Source organism: Lactuca serriola, chromosome 6 (assembly GCF_051521515.1).
Source record: "Lactuca serriola cultivar US96UC23 chromosome 6, Lser_US96UC23_V15, whole genome shotgun sequence".
NCBI lineage: Eukaryota > Viridiplantae > Streptophyta > Magnoliopsida > Asterales > Asteraceae > Lactuca > Lactuca serriola.
The window spans coordinates 74,005,379-74,016,684 of record NC_136413.1 but is presented as its reverse complement, the minus strand read 5'-3'; positions in this window follow the sequence as shown (position 1 = coordinate 74,016,684).

Genomic DNA, 11,306 nt, shown 5'->3' with positions numbered 1-11,306 from the left:
CGAGTATGGGTCCTCTGCTTTCAATAGTACGGGCCCATACTACCTGCCACATCTACCCATACTCTCTAAACGGACCACCCCGGATTGCCTAAGTAGCTGCTCAACCTTCTCATCACCAATCTCAATACGTGTGCTTGCTCCCCAACAAAATGCTCTACTTTATCAGTGTACTTATCTGACAAGGTCACTTCCTAGGCTCTTCCTAGGTTCTCACGCTTCTCCGCCATCAGCTGCTGAGAAACTCCTTATGATGCCAGTCATCTACCTCCTGAATATCGTCACATTCACTTGGTAGCTAACTCCCATCCTCGGGATTTCCACAAAGCACGAAGCAAGCAGCATTCGGGCGTCGGATAAACACATATAACCCGCTCTAGGTGATAACTCCACTAGCTCTACTCATACCCAAAATATATCACCAAACTCTGCAACTCTACTCCCATGGGTATCTCGTTACTCTTTCAGTAGGCTCCACCAATGCTCATCTAGGTATCTTTCCTAGATTACTCCTCTACTCAAATCCCTCTCTACAAGGATTCCCGCTGGATACTCTTACTCAGCACATACTCGAAAGCGCATCACAGATAACATCAACTCCTAGGCTAAGGAATCACAAATCAGGTCACTCTAGTCCTAATATATGAAATACCTAGCCTATCTCTAGCATGCATAATATCTCATAAAACATAAGGTAAGGGTATTTTGGGAAATCACCGTTTGGGCTCTGGCTGATTGTACACACTGCTCTTTCTCGTTTTCTCTTAGAAACTCTTGCTCGTTTTAGAAAAATCATTTATTTTGAAAATTTTCCTCCATTCCTTAGTTTGAGTCCAGATATAACCGAAGGTGCATCCGAATCCCTCAAACTAAGGCTCTGATACCAACTTGTAACGACGTGAAAATTTAAAACAAATTTTTCACTTTTAAAGTGCATATTTTTATAACACTTTGTAAAACAATCTATTTGTTCAATTTTCAAAACATAACTCCATATTTGAATAATTAATAATCCAGGATACTCAAAACATAACTCTTCCTCTAGTGTGTGCAATCAAGTCGGGGCCGTCCTGCTAACCTGAAAACCTGAAACACATAACACCGTAAGCACGAAGCTTAGTGTGTTCCCCAAAAAACCACATACAACACATACGCCTTTCCAGACCATAACTCTGTGGGACCTTCCGTTCCAAGTGTCTTAGGGGACTTCTGTCCTGAATCCCAGTAGACCTTCCGGTCCTACCCTTATTGACCTTCCAATTCGTAACCTCCTGACCTTTCGGTCCATGTCATCTTGACCTTCTGGTCCTTATCATACATAACGTACATAACACATACATATCACACTACACCATATAGCACATACATCACAGAGCATATAAGACCTTCCGGTCACACATAGGTACCCTTCCAAGTACAATATAATGAGAAGACTCACTTCGGATGATGAACAACTCCTATATACACTGTTGATACGCACCGACCTCTAACTCTGTGCCAAACTCACAATTATCTCAATTAGGAACTAGGTCCAACCCATTACTTATTAGGTCTAAAGATAGACCACCTACCATCCCATCAATGAACTAAACCCATTGGGCCCACCAAGGCCCAATAATAAATGGGCCCTCACATGGTTCAATTCCCAAACAAAAAGCCAAGCCCAACCCAAGGGCCCTAAGCACATATATACACTTCTCTAGTCCAAGACTCTAATGCATGAGTTCCAAACTCCAGGCCCAACACTCAAGGCCCAACACAATGCTTAGCCCAAAAACCCCCCCAGGAGGAGTTATGCGGGGCGTACCCCCTTGGTACGCAAAGCGTACCCAATCGTGCATGGAAGTGATCGGGGACCTCAACCCACTACGTTGTGCGTTCTGATACTTACGCCCAACGTAAGTCCCAGACTCATCCTTTCGGTATTTTTGGTCTGAATAGGTTAAGACATGGACTCATATCACGAATCTAGGCTCTCTACTGCCTTTTAAGCCATAAATTCGGAACCTTTAAGCCTTTGCGTGGCTATAAAGACCACCAACCTCTCCAAACTCTTAATATCTTTCCTCATTAAATCCTTAACTCAAGCTTGACTTAATATTAACGACCAAGACTGGAATTTTACGAACTTACAACTCATAATCCACTTAAATAAGGCTGATTCTAACTTATGGAGGCCATTTTCTCAAAAAGCCTCTATCTTGGGACCAAAAACCCTAAAAGTTGGTCCATCAAGCACAACACAAACATGATAAGGAAAGCTCTGAGCTTTTTACCTTTGGAAGAAGCTCCACCCTCTGAAGAACTCAGATCCAACCTTGTACTCCAACTTCTAACCTCCACAAAGACCCCCTCTTCTTCTTCACCATCACACAAAGGCTCTTTCTAGCTCAAAATAGTCACACACAACTTTAGAACGATGATGATGCTCTCTGAGGATTTCTCTATGTGAAATGGTGGCTAAGGATAAGGCCATATTATTCCTTATATAGTGCACAAGTCTCATTTAGGGTTTGAGTCTGGGCCCACTACGCCCAGCGTAGTTCAAGGTACGCTTAACGTATCGTGAGTAATGTGCGTCCAACTTAAGCGCGTGAGTACGCGCAGTGCACTCTTCAGTATGCCCAGCGTACTCATTCACCATAACTTTCATTTAAGGGCTAATCTTGATAACTTGAAGAAGAAGAAGGGTTAAATAGATATATCCAAATTCCCGGATGTTACATCAAGAAGTTTGACTCTACTTCATGTAAAGTCCACAATCTAACTCTGTTAAGTTTCTATTCTGAGATTCTTATTACATGATGTGACTGGGTCACATGTTGATGTTTTAGGAATCAAATAAAATTGAAGAAACTTAAAGGAAGTATATGTTGATTCTGATCGCGAAGATGGATTTCGATCGCATGGTTCGGTTATCAGAATTTTGAGAAGTTGCTTAGGTGTTATGATATATTGCTTAGGAATAGATAATAACAAGTTTTTCATATGCTTTTGCACTATAAGGATATTTTTTTCTGCAAAGTTTTAAAATAAATTTTTGATTTTATTTATTTCTTTCATTTGTGGTAATGTCTAATTTACCAAATAAGGAAAGGTTCTCATCACCCTAGTTTCTATTGGACCGAAACTTAGAATCATGCAAGTTGTATAGTATGATGAATGAGAATTTTCATCTTTAGAAAATTAAGACTAATTCTTTGTTCACATGTATATGTGAGTCAAGTGATGGACTAAGGGATCGAGTACACATTCTTGTGCATTGACCAAGTCCACCACAAAAGATCGTTAAGACCATTCGTAATGATTTACTAAAGTTAGTAAATATGGTTATACTTACAAGTTTAAGTATGTAACTTGAGTTTCAATGTATGGAAGAACGGATGAGAAGAATCAAGTTAGGCAGAAAGATAAAAGTTTCTCAAATCTGGAAAGATGGGAGAGTACTTTAGTATCATGTTTTGTGATCATCTTAATGATTAAAGATGAATATCAAAATTGGTCTTCTAAGGACATCTTAGTGCATTCTTATGGCTATGAAGAGGAGTCATGAATTGTTGAAATGGTTAAATCAAGAAGATGAGTCATACTTCGTTCCAAAACAAGTCTTAGAGTCATACTCCAAGATTGTAACTTGCGTGACACATCTGAATGAAGGTTTATAACACTTGTCAAATGTAAGAGTAAAATGTTTTCTACTCTTATACATTTGAAGTTGGTAAGTTGTGTTGTTTTGGATAAAACAAAGACCAACTAAGGCCAATTGTGTGTAGTGTTTGTCTTGATAAAGAATCTGCATTATCTCTTGAATATTTGACAACATAGTCTTATATGTCAACAGGAAAGTGGGAGTCTTAAAGATCCTGAAAGAATTTCAAGATCTAAAAAAGAATAAAAACCAGTAGTTTGACACTAGAAAACGAAGTGAGGTTTATAACCTATCATGTTGACATATTTCTATTTATGTGCCCATTCCAGTTAAAGTTGGCTTTGCATATGAGTTCTGACAGTTCTCAATTGGTTGCAAAACAACTTGGAAGCAATGGTAGGCCCTTGTGCTGCTAGGTGGCAAGAAGTTATGATTGCACAAGTTCAATCCATATGAGTTTAAATTTTTCACTAACCTTGTCTTGTGATTATGGTTTTGACAAATTCACGTGGATAAGCACACATACACCATAAAATCTATGTTTCATAAGGTTTCTATCCGATTTATGAAAATGATGGTGAGGCAACACTTTTGTAACATCCCGGATTCCCAGGTATTATTCATTCTTATATTTTTGGTATTTTGTGAGGAGACTCGGCGAGTTGGAGCTCAAACTCGCTGAGTAGGATCGCGATTTTGGACGCGGGTTCGCATCTGGACTCGGCGAGTCCAAGGAGTGCACTCGGCGAGTCCATGCTGTTTAATGAAACCCTAATTCTCCGGGTTTGGAGCGTATTTAAGGGCACTTATAGCTTCCCATTGCGGCTACCAGTCCCTTGAGAGAACCCTAAGAGAGCTAATTCGTTTTAGGAGAGAGGAAGTCACTTTTGGGCCTTTGTATTCTTTGTTTAGCATGAGGAAGGTGGCAAGAGCAAGGAGGAGGTGAGATTCCAGCAGATCCAGAGTCAAGAGGCTTCATTTTGAGGTAATGGTTCAAATCTCCTTCAGTTTTAGGGTTGATCTTTAGAGTTAGGGTTTTATAACCCCTTTGGAGAGTGATTATGTGAAGCAAATGGTCCCTCTTTGAGTTTGTGCCTTGGATCTGGACTCAAAGAGGTCCAGAGACCTTAACCATTGGAGCTTTTTGGGTTATTATGGAGTCATTGGACCTAGGTGGTTATTTTTGGGACCAAATCTCCTTTTGATGCCTTGTGGGGGTTATACAAGCATCAAGTTTCGAACTTTACGTGACATTCATGCTTGGGAAGGCCAGATCTATGGTTTGGGAAAGCAGATCTGACCTCAGAAGGTCAATAGAGTTTGTGCATGGCATGAACTCGCCGAGTTGTTCTTGAGACTCGGCGAGTAGGGTTAGGGTTTCACGTAAAGTGTTCAGCGAGTAGACTCGCCGGGTTGGGGGATAACCCAGTGAGTCAGGGAGAGTCAATATGGGGCTGAGTCAAGCCGGAACTCGCCGAGTTGTTCTTGAGACTCGGCGAGTTGAGTCGTGGTTGCCCCGCGATTCATACCAGGTGGAACTCGTCGAGTTAGGGAAGTACTCGACGTGCCAAGAGAGGATCCGAGGGAGTCAGTGAAAGCGTATAGACTCGCTGAGTCGCTTTGGTGCACTCGCCGAGTCCAGTCAAAGTTGACCGTTGACCAGAGTTGACCAGTGTTGACTTGATAGGGTTAGTCAACCTTAGTTGTAAAAGTGTTAATTAGAGATATATTGTATTATAGGAAGATTATAGCTCGGGGGATCGAGCATGAGCGATTTCAGGGATTTGCGAGTTATCAAGATACACGAGGTGAGTCTTCTCACTATACTTTACCTTGAGTAGGTAACTAGAGTATGTGATACAGTGTTTGTACACTATATATGTGTTATGTGTTGCACTGCATTATTCTATGTGATTTATGTTGTGCATGTTTATAGAGTTAGAACCTGAGGGTTCACAAAGTTTGGGTGCACGGACCCACAGAGTTATAGCCTCGAGTGGCTAATATGTGTTATATGTGGTATTTTAGGGAACTCACTAAGCTTTGTGCTTACAGTGTTTGGTGTTATTTGTTTCAGGTACTAGTGACGACCGTGGGAAGGCGCCGTCTTGATCAGTACACACACACGGGATTTTATGTTATGAGATCTTGGGATTTTTGTATGACATGGATTGAATTTCAAACATGGGTGTATTTACGAATATTAAATGAATTACGTTTTTATAAAATGCGAAAAATTGTTTTGAAATTTACGGTGTTACAACTTTCACTAAGTAGATTTTAAGTACATAACAGTTGTGATATTTGCATTCTTAAAGTCGTTAGTGGAGCGTGTATGGTTAACCGGCACACTAACATGGACTTGTGAGAAATGGAAAAGGTCTAAACAACTAAGACTATGATTACGTCATCCCTTTTCATAGTTCTAAAAATTGTTTAGACACACATACGAGCTATCTAAGGAAAGGTGTATGATTTTGATAAAGTTTTATCAAAGCATCTTGTATCAGAAATCTGAACTTTGGTAAGATACTCAATAAAGTATTGATTTCTAGAAGTTCAGCTGATTTCTGAGTACATGTCAAAGCTAGGGGGAGCATAAGTGTTATGCTAACAATTATCATGAATCGTGTCCCATATGCTTCAAATATAGGATAGATTGCATATGCTATAATATTCATCATTTCTAAATTTTCCAAATGCTCAGGGCATTAAGAGGGGAAAAGTCTAGAATTGGATATAAGTAAAATGATTAAGCAATTGTCGAGGACAATCTAAGGTTTACCAAAGATTGGTTGCTCAGGGACAGTTGGAAGTATAGTGTTAATTTTGGGAGGACCATATTGACGTATTCTGAAAGGAGACAACTCTTGTTCAGAAGTGATAGTCAAAATGGGAATATGGAAATGTTTCCATAGGTGGAAGTTATTCAATTTGTGTAAGATTAGAAAAACTTAATGAAAGAAGGATGTTTCCAGGGAGTTGATCTCCATTGGAATGCTCTGTAATGTCTGTTGACAAGTCTTTGTGACTTTGTGCAGAATCATTACAAGAGGATCAATACATATAAGTTTAAAATCTAACAATATTTCGGTAAATGACGTGAATTTGGAATTCTTGCATTTGTGGTAAGCATTCGGGACTGTGAAATGAGAATCATTGGAATTATGTTCAATCGATCTATTTCACAAAGTAAAGATCATAGACAAGCTTAGTATGCATAACTTGGGTGTATGGCAAAGACTAGTGTTTAGAAAACATAGTGTGCATGCTTGGAGCATGGGACAACTATTGTTTTAATTCAAGTATAAAGTTGATAGTTTGAAACAGTATGCAATGAATAATGTGTAATCAATATGGTGATAAATAAAAGGTGTTTTATTTATATTCATAAGTTCTGAGACCATATTGGATTCGATTATTCTTGTGTTTCACTTTGCATGTTTTGACTTCCAGAATAACTAGGTCATTCTTTCTGAATGACTAAGTTATTCAAACCATCCATAGTCGGTCATATGTTGGAAGTAGATATGAATCAAGACTGTCATGAGTTGGCTTGTAGATGTCTAAGATGTTGGACATAGCAAAGAGGTGCTACAACACTCATGAGTGCTCATAAGTTCTGAGTATTGAATTCAACCCACGCTCATTTGAATCACTTCATGGATTTTATCACGAGTGAATATGAGACGATAATATCTTATATTCTTCAAACCTAGACATACGAGTTGTTACTATGAGATGGTTATACATTGATTGCACGAAAACGCATTGGTAACTCGATGTTATAAAACGTACCTTTTTGTATGATTTAACAAGTAGTAGAACAAGCCATATGAGTCGAAGTTCATCCATTCCTTTTACCTTCAAGATAAAAGCAATATATGTGGGCCCCTTGATGATTTAATGATGACACATGTGAGTGCTTGGCCAAGCCAAGATTAATTTGATATGTTCAATCAGTTAGTCATCATGAATCGAAAATCAGGAAAACAACAAATGGACTGAGAGAATGATTGATAATCCATGTCTCATTTCATATGATATCTAGAATGGAGGAATATATGATCCCTTATCTAATGGACAAGTCATTGACAAGATCAGAGTTCAGTTACAACGTTAGAGTTCGACATAAGCTTTTGAGAGCAACGATTGCTAGTCGAGTTATGAAGTCATACTTGCAATAATAGTTTTAGACTTATCCAAGTGGGAGATTTTTGGATTAATGTCTATGTCCATAACTATAATGGGAAGACTTGACCCGACCCGGCATGGTCCATTTGGGTTGCATGGCATCGGAACATTTGCATAGACCATTTGCGAGAAGAGGACATTTGTGGCATATTAATATATTATAAGTTCTAATATATTAATATGCAATCATGTTATTTAATTAGTATTGATCAAGAATTAATTTGGACTTAATTTAGTGATCAAAAGAGACTAATTAAATATATGGGGATTGATTGTGTAAATCACTCATTCTTTTATAAGTGGGCTTATGATCCATGATTCCTTATGTTGGGTTTAACCCGTATGGTGACCCATGGATACTCCATGGAGGTTAAAACCTATAAAGCATAAGGAATGGGTAAAGTCGTGGGTTACATGGTGTAACCCTAATGTGAACACTATATAAAGACCCCATTGGTTGGAGAAATTGGCACTAATGCATAATATGGAGGGCAAGTCGATTTCCAAGTCTCATATCCTCTTCTCATGGTTATTCCAAGTGTTGATGATGTTGTGTGAACCATTTGAGGTGTCACACTTGGGGCACTAGGATCTCGAGCTTCATGGAGTCAAGCTACATCATAAGTTATGTCTTCTAACGTATATTATTCCATATAAATCAATGTTTTGAATGCTAGTTAGGATAATACCTTGGAATATTCATATTTGCATGTATAATAGAGAAAACACAGATCCAAGGTATTTAGGGTTGCATGTACACTTAGGAGTGTTACAATGCTCAAAACCCAACAGTGGTATCATAGCCTAGGCTTGTTTTCTTGTTATACTTGCAAAATTGGCTGAAAAATCGAAGTTTGTTGCTGTCTGAACAGCAGACTCGCCGAGTCCATGAAGGGGCTCGACGAGTCCCAGGCTAAACTCATCCAACTCGCCGAGCTCGTTCTTGCACTCAACGAGTTGGACCCCCAGACAGCATATCTTCGACTGTTTTGGCTGGAATTGGACTAGGAACATTACCCTAAGCTATTTTTCAACTTATAAACCTGTTTTTGATGTGGTAATGTTCATTCTAATCTAATTTCAAAGATAATGGTCAATATATTCATATTTTGTATTAGTTTAATGGTTAGGCTAATTACATGAAAAAACTTGATTGAATTACCTTGTTCTTATGAGTTGCTTAGATTAATAGAAAATTTATGTGAAATTGTTGTTTTCAATCCAAATTAATCTAAGAGTTGGTTCTAAAATGTGTTTTTGTAACTTGTCCTCAAGTTATATGAAAAGTCACATTTAAGATTCATAAAACTCATAAATATTTCCATAGCTTATGAATAAAGAAAAGTCATATTCTTTTAATAGTTTAAAGTCTTCCATAACTTGTACTCAAGTTATGGAACTTGAAGAGTTTTTCGAATTAAAACTACTATAAACACATAAGTTATGGAATTGAAAAGTTTTTGAATTGTTCAAAACTTGCCCTCAAGTTTTGGAATTTGAAAAGTTTTCTTTCATGAATACTTTAATTCCAAATTAAGCCCTTAGAATTTTAAAAGTTAAAATTCAACCCTTATACTTTATAATATTATAAGTTAATAATATATATATATATATATATATATATATATATATATATATATGTATGTATAAGAGCAATTCTTCTTACCATTAGTAGGTCTCATTCATTAAGCCGGTCTATAAGGGGGTATAAGGTTACTGCCTATAAAATGGCAGTTTAATGGGTGTCCACTCTCACCCACGACTTCCTTGACTGGTGGAGGGTCGTTAGCCGAACGGGTAGGACAAGGACTATAATTCTCCCTTCATTAAAAGTATTAATGAGAAATACTAAGTAACTATACTCTTATTAATACCCAATCTTAGTTACTTAGGAAAAGGTGAATGTGGTGCTAACCCATGAAATTACACTTTGCACTTTGCTTAAGTTGGTTAGTGGAGCGCGTGTAGGTAACCGGCACACTAGTTTGATTTAACAAGGTAGGCAAAGGGTAACTTAATGTTTATCATAGTATCGGTAGAGCGCGTGTGGTTAACTTGCACATCGATTAAGGGGTAAATATTAAGGGTACCAAGTATATTTTCATGGTTATTCACACCTTGTTTTGTGATCCTCAGCATCCCAATCATAAAACTTGAGAGGGCACAATCGAGATTGAAACATGCCATTAAAAAGTTCAATGAATCTCAAAAGATCTAGGAGTTTCAAATCCAATTAAAACCTAATAAATTATTTCGTTTTTCATGGTGGAAATTGGTGAATCGTTATTCGCCTACCTTTAAATATTTTATAGCTTGGATTACGACATCCCTCTTCCAAGTTATAAAATATTGTGTTGGGTCCTATCCATAATATTTCATATTGGGTGTTATATTAAGGACTTAAATAAACTAACTTGAATTTCTCCCACTGTGATGTATGGTTTAGACAACAATGATCTTCCCAAATCTTATGGAACAAGCTTTCCTCATGAACATGATTTCCCGAGTTTGGCTCATGGAAATCATACTTCTCTTCCTCCACATCATTTAATTACTCTCCCTGACCCACAAGTTATTGAATAGTTCAATGTCACTCAAGCCCTATTGGCAAGCAAGGTCTATGTGTGATCACATCTTGGAGACGAAGTCACATATTGACAAGTCGGGAGAGTTGGGTGTCAAAGTCTTGAGAAAGTTGGATGTTCAATCACTTTCTATGTCACATAGTGAGTTCCTTTGGGACTACTATGGAACAGACTATGACATGACCCTTAATGCTCTTATCAATTTGCTTGGTGCTTCTAAATCAGCAATGATTTGGAGGACTAGTAAAGCAAATTTGATTAGAATATCAAATTCCCAAACTTCCATGGACATTGAAAATGGTAACATTGGAAATCCGGAAAAGCTTTCTCTTCCCAATGGAAAGGGATCGGCGATAGTCAACTCGGTTGACCAAATGGTAAAGAGAAAGACTAAGTCTGAGATTGTCCCATGTACCATTACCAAAGAGTCCATATGTTTCTCTTGCCAAAGGAAGGGGCATTGATTGTGAAGCTGCCGATTTACCTGAATGATCATAAGGTTGATCGAGTCAAGAAGTTAGACTCTACTTTAGGTAAAGTCCACTATCTAACTCTGTTAAGTTTCTATTCTGAGATTCTTATTACATGATGTGACTGGTTCACATGTTGATGTTTTAAGAATCAAAGAAAATTGAATAAACTTAAAGGAAGTATATGATGATTCTGATTGCGAAGATGGATTTCGATTGCATGGTTCGGTGATCAAAATTTTGAGCAGTTGCTTAGGAGTTATGATATATTGCTTAGGAATAGATAACAACAAGTTTTTCATATGCTTTTGTACTGTAAGGATATGTTTTTCCGCAAAGTTTTAAAATAAATTTTTGATTTTATTTATTCTAAGTATCCTTACAATGGCATTTGTGAAGAATTGTTGCTTA